Raw genomic sequence first — 17,494 nt, 5'->3', positions numbered from 1 at the left:
GCCCTAATGGAGAACCCCTGCTAAGACAGTATGGAAGGGAAATATGGGGTTGGAGCCCTTCACACAGAATCTCTACTGGGGCATTGCCTAGTGGAGCTGTGAGAAGAGGGCCACCATCCTCCAGACCCCAGAATAGTAGATCCACTGAGAGCTTGCACCATGTGCCTGGAAAAGCACCAACACTCAACACCAGCCCATGAAAGCAGCCGAGAAGGAGACCATACCTTACAAGGCTACAGGGGTGGAGCTGCCCATGGGAACTCATCTCTTCCATCAACATGACCTGGATGTGAGACATGGATTCAAAGGAGACCATTTTAGAGCTTTAATATTTGACTGCCCTGCTGGATTTCAAACTCGCATGGGGCCTGTAGCCCTACTTTTTTGGCCAATGTCTCCCATTTGAAATGGATGTACTTACACAATGCCTGTAACCCCATTGTATCTAGGCAGTAACTAACTTGCTTTCGATTTTACAGGCTCATAGGCTGAAGGGACTTGCCTTGTCTCAGATGAGACGTTGGACTATGGACTTTTGAGTTAATGCTGAAATGAGATAGGTCTTTGGGGCACTATTGGGAAGGCATAATTCGTTTTGAAATATGATGGCATGAGATTTGGGAGGGGGTGGGGTGGAATGATATGGTTTGTCTTGTGTACCCACCCAGATCTCATCTTGAGTTCCCACTATTGTGGGAGGGACCTGGTGGGAGGTAATTGAATTATGGGGTCAGATCTTTTCTGTGCTGTTCTCATGATAGTGAATAAGTCTCACAAGATTTGATGGTTCCATAAGGGGGAGTTTTCCTGCACAAGCTCTCTCTCTGCCATCCATGTAAGACGTGATTTTCTCCTCTTTGCCTTCTGCCATACTTGTGAGGCCTCCAGAGCCATGTGGAACAAGTTCATTAAGTGTCTTTCTTTTGTAAATTGGCCAGTCTCGGGTATGTTTTTATCAGCAGCATGAGAACAGACTAATACAAGCCTATAGGAGTAAAAATTCACCTATACTCTATACAAGAGCATAGGGATAGGTCCATTTAACAAACATATTACTTAGGAAAAAGACAAAATACTGTCTATGATTCCATTCATATAAAATTTAAAAACAACCATAACATGTCTACGATGCCACACAGTAAGGAAAGCAGGGCATGTGGTAGCCACATCTCCCTTTAAAAAAATGTCTGGAGAGGCCTGCAGTTTACCCTCATCCAAGCTCCACCCTCTTATTGGTCTCTTAAATGTGGCAATGAGAATAGAGGAATAGCACAGATTAAAGATAGTAAGAGTGTCTGCAATATTCCATACAGTCTCGTAATCCATCTTATTAAAACAAAACCACCCATGTCCTCAGTTTTGTGACCCATTATGTTTCTTCTTTGGCTGAAACTATTTTGAGTTGCTTCCCAGACACTTGTCTTATAAAGGGCCTGCAATGCACACAGACTCTTAGAAACCCATGCCCAGTTTATATCATCAGTTTGACTTTTGGAGAAACTGGGGAAGGTAGATAAAATTATATAAAAACAAACACACACACACACACATATATATACACACACACATATATATATAATAACGCATCTATGATGCATATATATAATGCATATGCACATATATGGTACATATATGTGATGCATATATATACATCATATGTGTGTCATATATTTATCATTTATATATGTATCATATATATCATATATGTACGTGAATATTTTATTCCTTTTACTATGTCAAATGTCCATTTGGGAAAATAATAAGATTAATGAGAAAATATGAAATAAGCTTTTGGTATAGTACCATTCAATGAAGTTTTATGAATGCCAGTCTTATTTCAAAACAGTGCACTTAATAAGAATAATCAATCTCATATTACCTTCCAGTTTTAATGTTAGTGAATAAGACTGATAATTTAATAAATCTTAGGATGATGGTGTGTATATAGTCTCTAAGTAACATGGTGAAGACCAGTTGGTTAAGCCTGGTGATGCAGCAACTCAATTGTAACAACTCAACTGTAACAATTGAACTTAAATAAAAGACAAATGAATGAAAAAAATTATATTTTAATGCTCAAAATTATTCTTCATTGTTGTTGGAGGTATGAATAATAGAAAATGAATTATGTTATTTCCTAAGCATATAATGGGTAGACATAAGAATGTCTTTTGAAATTTTTTTTACCAGTTTAAAAATATAACATTAAAATTGCATTTGTGCAGGAAATAACACAATGGGTATAAAAGAAAGAAAAAGAAGAGTTTTTTGCTGTGAGGAATATATTTTTTCTCCTAAGGATATGTCACTTTCACCCAAGTAATCTGGTTGCTACATTGCAATATTTCACCTGACAATAAAAAAATCATTGTATGTTATTCTTCTTCTGTCCCTGGAGAATATGAACATTAATGATAACAGCATTGTGTCTACCTAAATGAAAACAAAAACCTAATTATAATAATCCAATATATACAAGTGTGCCATAATGAGAAATACCATAAAATATTTGTTCAGATGTCATGTCTTCTTTCAATTTATTTGAGGTAACATTTCTAAGAGGACTTTCACCTCCTCTTAAGTTTATGATTCTTTTTGACCTTGTAGAAAGTGACAGAATAAAAAATATTTCTTATCAATAGTATAATTGAATATGTCTGATGTATTTGATCTTTCACAGGTGTGTCATTTTTTGAAAAGAAAAAGTGATCACAAAATTCTTTTTGATGTAACCACAGAAGCAAAACGTTTTCATAAATGGTAAAACCCTCATACAATTTTGAAAACAATGAAAATTGCCTATTATTAAAATTGAAATCTTTTTTCTACTTGATACATAATTTATTTTATTGTGTGGCAAAATTATTTGCAATTCAAATTATACCATTGTGTTCAGTGCCTGGGTGATAGGATTATTCATACCCCAAACCTTAGGAGCATGCAATATACTCAGGTAACAAACCTGCATATGTACTTCCTAAATCCAAGATGAAAGTTAGAAAACAAAATTATTCCCACTTAAAAGAAAAAAAGAGAAAAAAAGCATCTATGGAAAACTCACAGCTAACATCATAGTTAGTGGTGAAAGCCTGAAGTTTTCCCCCCTGAGATCAGGAACAAGGTAATGATACTCACCCTTTTCAATTCTATTCAACATTATACTAGAAGTTCTAGCTAGAGCAATTAGGCAAGAAAATGAAGTGGAAGACATACAGATTGGAAAGGAAGCAGGAAAACTATCTCCATTCACACACACACACACACACACACAATTTTATATATACATACACACATATATAACATATATTAATATATATGTGTTATAGGATCTTGTATACACACACAAGATCATATATACATACATACGTATATACACAAGATCACATAATTATATATTATATATGTGTGTATATGTAAATTTTTATAGAAACCATTAGAAGAAAATTAATACTAATAAGTACAGCAAGATTATAGGATTCAAGATTAATATACAGAAATCAATTTTAGTTTTAGACACTTTAGATGAACAATTCAAAAGTGAAGTTACAATTTTATGTTTAAGAGCATTAGAAAGAATAAAATACTTAGGAAAATATTTAACAAAAATAATGCAAAACTTACTCTCTGAAGATTACAAAACTTGAAAAATATTAAAGAAAAATCTAAATACGTGGAAAGAAATTCTGTGTTCAAAGATCGAAAGACTTAATATTGTTAAGATAGCAAAACTCACTCAATTGATGTATAGATTCACCACAATCTTTACAGAGTCTCAATTTTGTAAATTGACAAGCTAATCCTAAAATTTATATGGAATTGCTCGGGATCTAGAATAGACAAAATAATTTTGATAAAGAAGAAAAACGTGGAGGACTCACACTTTTCAATGTTAAAGCTTACTAAAAAGCAGCAGTAATCAAGATAGTGAGGTACCAGTATTTATATACAGGTATAACAATGGAATCAAATCGAACATTCAGAAATAAGTAATGTGTCTATGGTAAATTTATTTTTATGACAGTGCCATGATTATTTAATGAACAAAAAGTCTTTCCAACAAATGTTGTTGAAACATCTGGATAGCATATGTAGAGATTCTTACCTCTCACAATATTAAATAACTGAATGGGTGAAAGACCTAAATGTAGAAATTTAAACTAGAAAACTCTTATGGGCAAATCTGAATACCCTCTAATTTGATAATGACTTCTTAGAATGGTTTCTTAGAATGACAAGAAGCAAAAGAAACACAAAAAAGATAACATGGTCTTCATCACAGTTCAATGCGTCTATGTTTCAAAATACACATGAATGGAGCTTGAGGTCATTGTCCTAAGAGAACTAACGCAAGCACAGAAAACCAAATACCGCCTGTTCTCACTTACAATCAGGAGCTAAACCCTGAGTACACATGGACACAAACATGGAAACAATAAACACTTGGGACTATTGGGGAGAATGGAAGGGAAGTGAGTTGAAAAACTACCTATTGGGTAGTACGCTCACTACTTGGGTGATGGGGTCGTTCATGCACCAAACCTCAGAGACATGCAATTTACTCATCTAACAAACCTGCACATGTATTCCTGGACCTAAAATAAAAGTCAAGAGAAAAAAAGAAAAGACAAACCACCAATGAAATAAAATATTTGCAATCATATATCTGATAAGGAACATGTATCTAAACATATAAGGAAAACTGCAATCTGTCAGGAATCTGTACACTTTAGGATAATCAGGGTAACCATGAAAACAGCTTACCAGGAAATTAGGGTGGCTTAAATTTTACAAATAATTTCTCTATCTCTGAGTAACTCCTGCCATTTTTCAAATCCAGATTCAACCCAAAGAGAAAAGTGGCCTAGATGATATAGTTTATGGAAGTCAGCTTTCCAGGGAATGAATCTGAGCAAGATACAGAAAAGTAGGTTATGGAATTCACTGAGCAAACAAGTAATAATCCACAAAAGCATTCTCTATATCAATATCTATCTGAGTCAACTTTGAAATTTGAATACTAGGGCATGCATCCTGGGGTGAAAGAAGGAAGAATACATCATACTACTATTTATCCACATTTCATCTGTGTCATTCTGCTAAACACACCAAAGCTATATGAGGCTTAGTACCTTTAAAAAAAATAGAGAAAAAATTACTTTAAAGACAAAATCAGTGTAGAATTAGTAGTTTATCTATTAGATCAAGGTACTGATGTCACTCTCTTTTACTCTGTGATTTGGAAAGGTTTGGAGGTTAGGGAACCAATGAGCCTTAATTTTAGGCAGGACCAAGGCATCCCTTTTAGACCAACATTCCTTCTAATGTCATCATCATATCTTCATGCTCATAATACACTGTTAGTTCTCCAAAGTGATTCAGTTTATTTTAGAATTAACTTTTTGCAAATTTTTATATTGAGTTGCAATATAGACTTTTTGGTCCTTAAAAAATCTTTAGGAAAAAGAGAAAAAAACTAATCTTCCTTGAGTATGACAAAGCATAAAATCATTATGCCTTCTCAAACTTATAAATAGCACCATTATTCTTACTGTCAGTAAAAGAGGCATTCCGGAATTTACATGTCTCTGATTTTCTGGCCTGGAACTCTCAGGCATTCCTACTAATAAATAAAAAATGTATGTAGGCCAGGTGCACTGGTCTATGCCTATAATCCCATCCCTTTAAGAGGTTGAGGGAGAAGGATTGTTTGAGCCCAGGCTTCCAAGACCAGCCTGGGCAACAAAGGAACACCCCATCTATTCCAAATAAAATTTAAAAGAAATTAGTCAGGAATGGTGGAACATACCAGTAGTCTCAGCTACTTGGTAGGCTGATGTAAGAGGATTGCTTGAGCCCAGAAGTTTGAGGCTGCGAGGGGATATGATCCTGCCACTGGACTCCAGGCTGGGAGAAAGAGAGAGACTTGTCTCAAAAAAAAAAAAAAAAAAAGTATGTAATGTGATGGATATATTTATTTATTTATGTTCTATTGTGGATTTATGCTTTTGGACAGCAAATAAAATATTTAGATTAAAAAATACTGTTGCTGCATCCATGTCTTCTAACACGGTTGGCCTTAGGGCGTGAGACACAGCTTGCTCACTCTGTGGTCACCGTGTTGACGTTCTTGACAAAATTTTCCTTAAATTTGCAGTTTTAAATGGCGTAAAAATTATTAATGAGGAATATATTTTTAAAGTTATTTTTTACCTAATTTGAAAATATAGCATAAAGAAACAAACAGCCATTTTGAAAGTGACCCCACAGTCCCATAGATAGGTTTGTTGTTGTTGTTTGCTGTTGTTGTTTGCTGTTGTTGTTGTTGTTTTTCATAAACTGAAGTGGACCCTTCTGGCCTTAAAACTTAAAATTTACATTTGTTTTATCTGAGTTGCTTCCTCAGAAAATGATATTCTGGTCCCCAAAAAAACTTATCAAAGAACTGAAACTCACCAGATCACCACATTCAGACAATGAAATAACAGATCCCTCATTTATCATGATTGCTTCCTTGCCCCTCCCTAGTTCCTGTTTTCTTACACATTGTTACATTTCTTCCCTGCTATATAAACTCCTAGTGTTGGCTCCTCAGAGGTGGATTTGAGACTGAGCTCCCGTCTCCTTGGCTGTAGCGCCTGATTTAAAGCCTTCTTCCTTGGTAATACCTGTTGTCTCAGTCATCATCTTTCAGTGCAGTGAGCACCAGGACCTAGACCAAACCTCTGGTGGTTAGGTAACAATTTTAAGTTAGATACAACTCATGAAGTGACTTTGGTTTCTTTGTCACCACCACACAGCAAATGTCAGAGAGAATGTTAAAATGTTATTGAATACATTTATATTTAAAATTAAATTCATACTTATATCAAACAGATTTGTATACAGTTGAATCTTTTGAGAAAAATATTTCATTCCACGAAAATTATTAGCCCTAGAAGTACTAAAATTTATACTTCAAAAGAATTCATCTAAATATATTAACAGTCTACAAAATACTCTAACAGCTTCTATAGCAATTGCATCAACAGGAAGATCCTTCTCAGAATCAAAAAGTATCAAAAATTATTCACAACCATGCATTTTTAGAGTGAATAACATCACTTTTTTATTTGTACCAATTGAAAATAAAGATAAATATATAACTTTTAATGTCCTAATAAATAAATATTCAGGACAATATTTTATCAATCAAGATTTTACATTCATAAGGTGCTATTATCTATTGTATTTTATAATATTGGTTTTTTTTTACAATTTTGGAATTTTATGTTGTTTTCATGTATCATTATTACATTTTATAAGTTATAAAATATTTTTAATGCGGAAAGCTGCATATTTTAATGCCTTTAAGTACAGCTGTTTGTACAAAAATAAAGCTTTTGACCTGCATTTTTATTTTGCACTAGTTCTAGCAAATTACGTAGCCAGGCCTCCCTTCCAAAAATATTGGTTAGAAAAGCTTGATATAAATCATGTGCAATTATAAGCATTTTGTTGATATTGGGTGACGTGCCCTCTTCCAGAATTATAGTTTTGTTAGAAGAAAGTCAACAAAATTCCTTCTGGAAATGGCAATAAAAATATTGAAATAATGGCCCAAGAGATCTAATCTAAGTTGGATAGAAATATAAGTAGAACTAGGACAGGACAAATAGAGAGATCAACTGAACAAACAAGGTGAGTAAGCAGGCTGGATATATTTGTCAATATAGTCAGAAATTAATATATTTAAAATTTTTGTAATGTAGTACTTTAGAATTAAGACAAAGTTTTGGCTCTGACTGTGAAGAGAGTAGATAATATGAAAATAATGTTTATGGGCAGAAGGTGAAAACAAAATTCCAGATACTGGCTGTGCCTTGCAATTGTCTTAACACTGACGAGGTGATCGAGCTACAGTAGGGGTACCCACAATGATTTGTGACAGATTAGAAACTGCAGGTTGGAAGAGCATTGAAAGTGTAACAATTTTCATTAGACCAGCTAATATAATGATCACACACAAATTCCATGGCTTATAAACACAAATTAACACATGCACGTCAGGTTTTTCAGTTTCCTAATGTACCAAAAATGAAATTGAGTAACAATTAATGTATGCCTTTGAATGATAAACTAAACAAAATACTAAATCACAAAATTAATTACTCAATATCCATATAAGGTGGCATTTGACTTTTGGTTTACTTCCTTTAAGATTTGTAGTTTCCTACCTTCCTTCTCAGAAGACTATTAGCACAACTATTTATGTTATGTAAAAAGTAACATGGCTGGGAACTGTGGTTCACATCTGTAATCATAAGACTTTGGGAGATCAAGGTGGGCAGATTACCTGAGGTCAGGAGTTCAAGCCCAGCCTGACCAACATGGTGAAACCCAGTCTCTACTAAAAATACAAAAAATTAGCCAGGTGCCGTGGCACGTTCCTGTAATCCCAGGTACTTGGGAGGCTGAGGCAGGAGAATTGCTTGAACCTGGGAGGCAGAGGTTGCGGGGAGCCAAGATCACGCCACTGCACTCCAGCTTGGGCAGCAGAGAGATGCTTCGTCTCAAGAAAAAAAAAAAGCATAATAACAACATTAGACAGCTTAAAGTAAATGTGCAGGAAAAGTGTCTGTGTAATTTAGATGTTGTAAGTCAATATGCAACATTTGAGAACACTTAAAGCTATGTAAAGTATTTTTCATGAAAGAAGGTGTCTAATATTTGGAAAGAAAAGAACATTAAAATTTTTAAAATTCTTATTTGTCACACACACATACACACATAACTGAAAATTAATTAACATGGAAAATAAAAAATAAGAATGTATATTGTCACCAATGCCTTTTGTGTTTGTGACAGCAAATTTAATGATAATTATTACATGAAAACATGCATAGCCTACTTAATCTTTACATTAGAAGACTCTTTAAATCAGGGAAGACATAACTGCTTCCTGTATCTTTCTTAAAAGATCAAAATACACCTCAATAGCTAGAATTATTTTGAAAATTTTAGCAGTATTCAGAAGTAGTAGTTTTTTTGTTTTGTTTTGTTTTGTTTTGTTTTGGCACGGAGTCTCTGTCTGTCACCCAGGCTGGAGTGCAGTGGTGCAGTCTCTGCTCACTACAACCTCTACCTCCCAGGTTCAAGCAATTCTCTGCCTCAGCCTCCCGAGTAGCTGGGATTACAGGCGCCCACCACCATGCCCAGCTAATTTTTTATTTTTAGTAGAGATGGGAGTTCACCATCTTGGACAGGCTGGTCTTGAACTCCTGACCTCGTGATCCACCTGCCTCGGCCTCCCAAAGTGCTAGGATTACAGGTGTGAGCCACTGCGCCCGGCCCAGAAGTAGTATTCTTTATTGAGATAATTTTCTATTGTGTTATTCAACACACCATTGTCTTTGAGATACGCAAACAGTATCATAATAATAAATATTAATTTGAGAGAAAACTTTCATATTGAAGTTTTGTTTTACATATTAACTAAGACACTAGTTTTTGTGTGAATTTTTACATACATTTTGACAATCTATTGTAATTAATAATTAAACAGTCATTCAAATTAAACAGTCATTCAAATATAGTCAAATATAGTCATTCAAATTAGCCTAAGTCTAAATAAAAATTATGTACTTATGTATCCTAGGCAAAGTATCAGCTACTTTTTAAATATTTTTATATAAATCTTCAATTATAAGAAATGTATTTCTAGCTGGCATTATTAAGAGTGTTATTGTGCCCTTTACATTTATCTGCAATATAATAGTTATATGAATAATTGATACATTATCTACTGTTTAAAAGAATATTATGGAATTATGGTCTCTCAAAGATCATGTCAAAATAGGTTTGAGGAGAAACTTCATTAAATTTTAAAAAGTCTTTCTTCTAGATTACAATAAAACAAAGTCAATAAAATTTGAAATTTATATCTATGTGTATTTTTCATTTCCATTCTAATAAGTGACAGTGTAGATTTTTTAGAAAGATGCTATTGCACATCAACTACTTACTCAATAACTTTTTAATTAATACTTGTAACTGGAATGACTTGTCAAAGACTGAAGGTTTACATGACCCTCAGTTATTAAATAATTTAACACATATAGAAGCATCTTAGACATTCCCTTATCATATGCATGTTAACTCTACATACTGAATTTGTCATCAGAGTGTGGTTTGGTGATCACTACATCAGAAAAAGAACTAATTTGGTTTTTCTCAAATGATTTATATTATTAAATATTTGGTGCTAAATCTGCATGTGTCTAAAATAATAATAGTAATAGTCATGTTACATTACAGAATTTTAATATCCTTATTTGTAATGTAAGCAGGTGAGGTTGTATTAGCTTATATAACCCTAAAATACTATTATTCCATAATTTTATCTTGTTTTCTAAGAATACAATCCCATATTTTTACCTTCTAGGGTCTGAAAAACTTGATATTTTCTCCTTGTTTTGTGTTTCAACTTGAATTAACACCAATTTTCATTAATTCATCATAAGTGTCCTTAAAGATATTTTACTATGTTTTTCTACTTTGAAATTTAACATTTAAAAATTGTTATTTTTAAATGTATTTTACACATCCTGTTCTATTATGTTACTTTACAGTCACAACTTTCCTAATTCCTGTTTTTGTCTGTTTATTTATAAAGGCACTCATTATATCCAATTCATTCACATAGACTCATACAATTATCTTGACAAAATATTTAACAACCTTTTTGAATTCGTCAGGGGTCTTTTGGTTGTCAAGAACATAAACTTAGCATTACCTAACACAGGAAAAGGAAAATTTCCACAAAGAATAATAGATTATTTTATAGAATGAGAGAAGTTTTACTTAAGAAACTTTGAAAAGACATTCAAAGGAACTTAAGTGCTCTACTGAGATAGTGGAACACCTTTGGGAATCTTTCTCCATGGTTGTTTTTTGGTATGTTAGCTGCCAGACATACACTGATCTTCCCATTTATACAACTCCAAAAATGGCTTCTGTGAAGTAAAATATGCATGTCTTAGATGAGTTTCGATGTGGTATTTTTGCTTACATGCTACAGATACCCAACCCAAATTAAGTTAAATAAGAAACAAAGGAAATGGCATATATAAAATATCCTTGGTAATGGCCAGGTGTGAGGCTCAAATGATGATGACAAGGATGATGATGATGATGATACTATTATTACAATTTTTCTTTATATCCAAGACATAAAATCCATAACAATTAAGTGCCTTTTCTGGCAAATTTCAGTGTTGCATTTTATCAGAGGCCCTTAAGGCCTGGAATTGACAGTAGTGTTCCATGTCAACAAAGCTGCATAGCAATATAACGAGTTTTAATTACACAAAAGCACTATTGTTAATTCAGATTAAATTTCTCTTTAAAAAATAGGTTTACATACCATCATTTCCCTTTGTCAGATGTTTTAATCTTACAAAGTATTTAATATATAAACATAAATTTCTATTAAATAATCTTGAAATTCAAATGTCAGTCTCAATGGAATTCATAAAACCTAACATTATAATCCTCACATCCACATAATGAAATATATAACCAAAACAGTCAAGCAGTAAAATAAAATATATTTTATTGAAAAAACAGATGCATAAATAACTTACGAGATAACTTCCTCCGTGGCCACCATATGATTTAATTTATACACACATTTTTAAATGAAAATCTTCTCTTTTATTTTTCTGAATCAACATGTAAAATAACACAAGTAAATAGACTAATATAAGATAGTGACTTAAAAAATTTCTTGTTATTCTTTAACATTTACAATAGTTTTTCTTTTTCTTACATAAAATAGATAAAGTTGTAGAACATAAATAATAGCTATGAACATAAACTGTAAAGTTTTGCTTTCCCATAACCACTTGTTTATTAATGCTCCTCTCTGTAGGGACTTGAGATTTCAGAAGCTGTTATCAAAGAATAAATCAAATTTAAAATATGACCCGGATTGTGAGTTAAGAATGGGGTTGTTCTGAGAGGTTACATATCAATAAAATCAAATGAGAAATGCAATACAGCCTGGGCTAAAAATGCTGGATAAATGTGAGGAGCTTTCATATGTTTCTCAAATACATTATTGCCTCCCCTCCTTAATACGTTGAAATTACAAATAGGTCCACCTGTGGAAATCTAAATGTTCTGATGTTAAATTTAGAACAGTAAGAATAATCTATTGATGTCTTGCAGTGCCCACTCCCCTAAATACTCAGTACCTGTGGGTAGAGAAGAATAAGGTGAGTGGCCAGCAGCAATAGAAACCTTTCACTTAGCCCTACTCTGCCACTAACTAGCATTGTGATTCTAGGAAAATCACATCTGAATTTATTGTCTAAAGCCAAATTAGAATTTAGGCTATGTTAAGCTCATGGAGCATAAAGTCTAGAGGGGCTAGGAAAAGGAAATACACAAATAGAATTATGACACATACCGTGAAGGAAAGAAACAAACAGGATGCCAACCTCAAAATGAACAAAACAGGGTGTAAAGCACATTTGAGCTAAGGCTGAATGTGTTTTGAAAAGCTGCAATGCAAAAAAAAAGGCCCTGAATTACAAGGACTTAACCATGTTCAGAGAATATAAAGGAAGCCATTGATTGTGTGTATGTTTAGCATGATGTAGGTGGTTAAAGAAGGGCAAGCGCAAGTTCTGATCATCATGTTAGTGTTCATAACTGAGTGGAGATATAGAAAATTACACAGATCTCAAGTTTATATTGGAGGTTGTATATGACCTTGCAGTGAGAGAACTGAATGAGTATAGAACCAAAAAGTCTGAAAATTGTCTACAATTAGAGGACAAATATACACTCACAGGAGATTGCAAAGGAGTGCCTTGTGAGGCAGAAAACTGCAGTCTCAAGGAATCCAAGACATAGGTGTTTCAGAGGAAAGCACACATGGTCTACTAATGAGGAGTTGAGCAAAATGAGAAGGGAACCACGTCCATCAGAAACCTTGATAAATCAGTTTTGATTGAGTGGTTATAACATGAGGTAGATTAAAAATAATTGAACGAAGGAAAGGGAGGTGATGCAATTGAGAGAAGATAATTATGCAATTACTTTTGAAGTCACTCTGTGAAAAAGAGCAGAGGAATGGAGTCAGAAATCATTTTGAAAGATAAATGGAATAGAGATTGCCGCTTCTATGTTTATTTGTTTGTTGTTTTTCATTTGTTTAACTATGATCTATGGTGGTTACTCTATACCAAGCACTGTTGCAAGTGTTTTACAAATTTTACACATCAAATCCTCCTAACAACTTCATCTGACAGGTTACTTTTCTATATCAAACAATTACCCTTCTTCATGTCTTGTACCTAAAAATGATTTCTGGGGCTGCGTGATGTATCTCGTGATCACAGGAGTACAAGGATTAATTAATGTACAAAAGAATTGCAGAGCTAATGGTCCTGAACTTGTGTAACCATGAAACAGTGGCAGTCACAGTTCATCTCCAGACTTCCTGATGTGATAGAAAAACACTATGCAATTTTTAAAACCATTTTAAGTCTAGATTTTTTTGAAGGGGCAACTAAAGGAAATTCTACTATAATATATTTAATATATCCAACCCAGAAAGGGAGAGAATCATGATCCATGACAGATAGAGTTGCAAGAGATCAAACTCCCAGACAATAAGGGGTTGATAAAAGTAGAAGATAAAATAGGAGTATTGATTCCTTCATTACACAGAAGGCAAGAAAGAGGAAAACGCAGCAAATACAGAGTGATGTGTAGGTTTGTGAATGAGTGGAATGAATATACGTTGCCTTTATTTTCTTTGTGAAAAACGATGCAGGAGCATAGTTAATGTGTAATGTGGATGAACACAGAATGGGCATTTTCAAAGTCATTCACTAGTTTTCCTGTGAAATGAGAAAGCCCAATAGTGACAGATTTAGTGGCAATAGCAAGTGATTCCCTCTTGGTTTCTATAAAATCGCTCATTTCTGGAACTTTCTTCTCCTATGTATAGTCTCTTATGTCAGTTTATTTAAACAGATTCACGTTTTTATCTTAAATAATGTTTCCACTTATCTGTATGCCCATGAAAATATAGGAGATTTGTTCAGAAATTGCATGGAAACACAGGGCTGGTGATTCCTTAATCATTTTCCTTAGTCGATGACTTATTTCTGAGCTCCAAAATCACAGAGTTAACAGCTTCAGTATCTTTTCCTGCGTGGCTATGGTTACAGAATGTTCCATTCAGCCTCCCTAGAGCCTGGCCTGCCTGCCTTCCTGCTTTCCTTCCCTCCTTTCTTCCTCCCAATTCCTTTCACCAAACGTCAGGAGAAACACAAAATTCAGATGGCATTCTTTGACACTATCTCCATCAGCTCAAGCCAAAAATCTCACAGCTGTACTAGACAACCAACTATTTTTCACACACATTTTCTAACAACTGGATTTTCTCAACATCTGCCAAGACGGTCTCCTTCTTCCAAATCCAGTTCACAGCTTGATGTGATGCCTGCTCCTCTGAAGGAGCCTCCTAAGGAATCTCCCTTCTCCCAGGACGTTCCACCTATCTCCACATCACTTTAGGAATTACCTTTCTGTTCTACACTTGTAATTGCATAATTAATCTTCAGAGATTCTGCACAAGACCGAATAGTTTAAGGTATAGAAAGTGGAATGGCTGTTTACATTTTCTTTTGACAACTAGTAGACCTCTATTTTTTTCCTTCTGAAGGCATGAAAGACATGAGAATATTGATTATTGTTATTTTTTTTTCTTTTTTTTTTTTTTTTTTTCAGACGGAGTCTCGCTCTGTCGCCCAGGCTGGAGTGCTGTGGCGCAATCTCGGCTCACTGCAAGCTCCGCCTCCCGGGTTCATGCCATTCTCCTGCCTCTGCCTCTCCGAGTAGCTGGGACTACAGGCGCCCGGCTAATTTTTTGTGTTTTTAGTAGAGACGGGGTTTCACCGTGGTCTCAATCTCCTGACCTCGTGATCAGCCCGCCTCGGCCTCCCAAAGTGCTGGGATTACAAGCGTGAGCCACCGCGCCCGGCTGTTATTTTTTCTTAGGGAACGTAGATACAGCATATCTACAGTGATTGAGAGATGGCTTCACTTAATTCAGGAAGAGAATTTGATTTTCTAATTCTATTTCTATCTCTGGCTTTTCATTTTCCTGACATTCAAATTGTTACCAGTCAGATAAAGTTATGTATGAGAATTAAGAATTACAATATGTTTTAAAATATTGGAAAACATATTATTTTATTGTAATGCCGAGTAACATTCAAATTGTTACCAGTCAGATAAAGTTATGTGTGAGAATTAAGAATTACAATATATTTTAAAATATTGGAAAACATATTGTTTTATTGTAATGCAGAGTAAAAATAAGTTGTAAAATTAGTTATCTATAAGAGTGTGTGCAAATATATATCTATTCTAATTAGATGAATGCGGTACATGTGAAGTATTTGAGGTAAAAAATTAATGTTTTGAAGTCTATTTTTAAATTTTTTTTTGAGACAAAGTCTCACCCTGTCATCCAAGCTGGAGTTCAGTGGCTTGATGTTAACTCGCTGCAACCTCCACTTCCCAGGCTCAAGCCATCCTCCCACCTCAGCCTCCTGAGTAATGGGACTACAGGCATGCAACACCATGCCTAGCTAATTTTTGTATTTTTTGTAGAGACAGAGTTTCGCCATGTTGCCCAGCCTGATCTCGAATTTTGGGCTCAAGAGATCCTCCTCCCTCAACCTCCCAAAGTGCTAGGATTACAGATGTGAGCCGCCACTCCAGCCCTGAAATCAATCTTAATGTAGTTGTAGAAGCCTTCTTAGTGAAGATTCCTCATGTCATCAAAATGAGAAAAGTCCTCAGTATGCTTATGTACAGGAGGAAATAATTCAGTTAAATGAAATGCAGCCTCCAAGACTTCATTGTGACCTCAATCTACCTGACATCTTCACCATTACCTGGTCCTACATAATTGATCTGCAGACCACAACTCTTTGAAACATAAAATCTGCTTTATCAAGAGATAAGTGATTTTACAAGTTTGAGTTAAAAAAAAGATAAATATATAGAGGTGATTTACAACAGTAGATCAGATATATCACAAGAGCAATTTTTTATTAGGAAATATCTGAATAACGTTTGAAGTGTTGTTATGTTTGAAAAACTTTGGTTCATTAGAGAACCTGACAGATCAGCCCTAAAAATCTCAATCTAACAATATAAAATTGATTTCAAATTTATTATTTTAATTTAAAAGATATATATTTTAGTAAATACATAAAGAATGTTTGAATATTTTAGCAAACTATTTTTACTATATTTACAGCTTTAATTTACTGGATTTGCATATGTCGTTTAAGTACTTAGGAATATTTTCTTGGTAAGCTCATAAACTTGTTCAATCAGGAAGCAATTGACTGCTTAAAATAAAATCAAACCTAGAAAATTAATAAATACAGTTTGAAACATTTAAAGGAAAATCATGAAATGAGTCTAAAAATGGAACTAATTTATTTATAAGAAACATATACATGCAAACATTAATCACGCTTACAAATGGATTGATTTTATTTTACATAAAACTTACTTTTTTAACTTGAAATTAAAAGATAAAGAAAAATAAGTTTCTTAAATCTATAGTCTTGATAAACTATAATTCATTTAAACTCAAGCAATTCTTTTTAAGCAATAGTTGCTGCTCTTTGATATTAACTATCTCACGTTGATATCTAATGGATAAAAACTTGAAAGTTGCTTCTAAGTATATGAAGCGATTGCCTGTGTGTGACAAATTTGTATCATTGCTTTTATGAATGTTTAAAATTTCCATCATCTTTTAATTTAGTAAGAAAATAGTTCTTTTCTGCTAATTCTTGGAGAAAATTGGTTCTTTTCTCCATTCCCAAAGCTATAGCTGTTTTGAGCATAAAGTCAAAATTAAAAAGATTAGAAATGACCTAATGTGTCCATTCACACAATGTGATTAAAATTATAATTGGGACTTGGGTTTATTACTCCTGGGATTTGATTCCAGGATTCTTTCTATGTTTCTTTCCTGAGTAAACGTCAATGAATTACTTTATGTGCAGTTCCTTCAATCTGGCTGTGTTAATATCATGTTCCTTTGGGTGTCATTACGTCTTAAAATAACTGTTCAAAAAAAAAAAAAGTGTTGCTTCTGATTTCCAATATCCTGAGGCACTTTTTATTAAACTTTTATTTTCTTTACCTCCAGATTATGTGTAATATCTTGAGGTCCCTAATTATTACATTCTCCAAATCATATTCCCTATAAATCTATTTATAAATTTGTCCCCAAAGAGTGACTTTTGTTTAGCATAAGGAAAGATATTTTAAATCATCTGTCATGAAAACGAATGTTTACTTAGAAAAAAATTGGAATATCTATGAGATTCCTTGATTATAAGTAGAGTCATCCTTATATAAAACTATGTAAAACTCAGTCTTCTCTTTAATAGTTTAACTTGTATCC

At 33.7% G+C, this 17,494-nt stretch overlaps 1 long non-coding RNA gene across 1 annotated transcript in view; it reads left to right on the top strand.

Annotated features, from left to right (window-relative positions):
* Nucleotides 1–16,957, top strand: part of LOC134761480 (uncharacterized) — a 28,572-nt gene extending 11,615 nt beyond the window's left edge. The window contains exon 3 of the long non-coding RNA XR_010140150.1: nucleotides 14,785–16,957. This is a non-coding gene — a long non-coding RNA (uncharacterized LOC134761480). The remainder of the gene's footprint in view (nucleotides 1–14,784) is intronic.
* Nucleotides 16,958–17,494: the final 537 nt, after the last annotated feature.

Source organism: Pongo abelii, chromosome 4, assembly GCF_028885655.2.
Source record: "Pongo abelii isolate AG06213 chromosome 4, NHGRI_mPonAbe1-v2.0_pri, whole genome shotgun sequence".
NCBI classification, from domain to species: Eukaryota; Metazoa; Chordata; class Mammalia; order Primates; family Hominidae; genus Pongo; species Pongo abelii.
Note: the sequence above shows the minus strand (reverse complement) of the source record. Positions and strands in the feature narration are given on the sequence as shown.